Below are 1564 nucleotides of genomic sequence, written 5' to 3'. Positions count from 1 at the left end.
AGTAGAAACTGAACCCAGATGTTTTAATGCAAGTTCTGAATTAGTTTTCTGTTATCAACAATTTCAAATCATGGCAGTTATTTATCTTGCAGAAAGCACTTCCTCCTTTTTAGCTGCCTTTAGTCTTGGTCCTCTATTCAACTACTTTGCTTCATTATTCACCTCGACAGCTTTAAAAGGAGAGGAAGGTTTTCCAATACTGACTCCAAATGTCCCTGTCCCACTTCTGGGACACCATGAAAGATGTCATAAATAAACTATGATTTGGAAGCAGGATCTAAAACTGCTCTCCTTGTTTTCTAACATCTTCTACTTCTGCTCCAGGGTACTTTCTCCTGTATTTGATTCTTAAGAAACATACAAGCAAACAAAACCAACAACTCAACCAAATATTTGTTGGATCTTCAACTTCCTGGTCATTCACTCCTCTTTTTACACCTCCTATATTCTGGCTTCTTGTTAAGAAATCTTTAAAATTGAGAAAGAAACTTAAAACTCAACAATAAGGGAAAAAACAAAAAAAGAGGCAAAATATCTGAACAGAAACTCCACAAGACAAGATATACAGATAACAAATAAACATATGAAAAGATACCCAACATCATTTGTCATCAGAGAATTGCAAATGATGAGATACCACCACACTCTATTAGAAGCTAAAATCTAAAAAAACTAGCAATACCAATTGCTGCCAAGAAAGCAGAGCAACAGGAACTTTCATTTGTTGCTGGTAGAAATGCATAATGGTACAGCCACCCTGAAAGATAGTTGGTAGTTTCTTACAAAGCTAAACATAACAAGTCAATAGCAAACAAACAATCTGATTAGAAAATGGGCAGAGAATCTAAATAAATATTTTCCCAAAGAAGACTTACAGATGGCTAACAGGTACAAAAAAGGTGCTCAACATTACTAATCATTGAGGAAATGCAAATCAAAATGACAATGAGATATCACCTCATACCTGTTAGAATGGCTATTATCAAAAAGACAAGAAATACTAAGTGTTGGCAAGGATGTGGAAAAAAAGAAATCCTTCTGCACTGTTGGTAGAAAAGGAAATTGGTGTAGCTACTATGGAAAATAGTATAGAGGTTCCTCAAAAAATTAAAAATAGAACCATCATATGACCCAGAAATTCCATTCTGGGTATTTATCTGAAGACAACACTAACTCAAAAAGACATATGCAACCCCATGTTTACTGCACCATTATTTACAATAGCCAAGATATGGAAGAAACCTAAGTGTCCAATGATGGATAAATAGATAAAGAAAATGTGATATACACACACACTGTATATATAATGTATATATATATACACAGATACAGAGAACAGATTAGAGGTTGCCAGAGGCAGAGGAGTTGGGGGAGTGGAGGGCGAGGGGAAATGGTGTAAGGGTTTAAAAAGCACACACTTCCAGCTGTAAAATAAATATGTCATAGAATTCTAATGTACAGCATGGTGACTATAATTAATAACACTGTACTATATATTTGAAAGTTGCTAAGAGAGACCTTAAAAGTTTTCATTACAAAAAAGCATTTATGTTAACTAGAGTTA

Source organism: Pteropus vampyrus, unplaced genomic scaffold (assembly GCF_000151845.1).
Source record: "Pteropus vampyrus isolate Shadow unplaced genomic scaffold, Pvam_2.0 Scaffold11, whole genome shotgun sequence".
Classification (NCBI taxonomy): Eukaryota; Metazoa; Chordata; class Mammalia; order Chiroptera; family Pteropodidae; genus Pteropus; species Pteropus vampyrus.
This window is presented reverse-complemented; position numbering follows the sequence as displayed.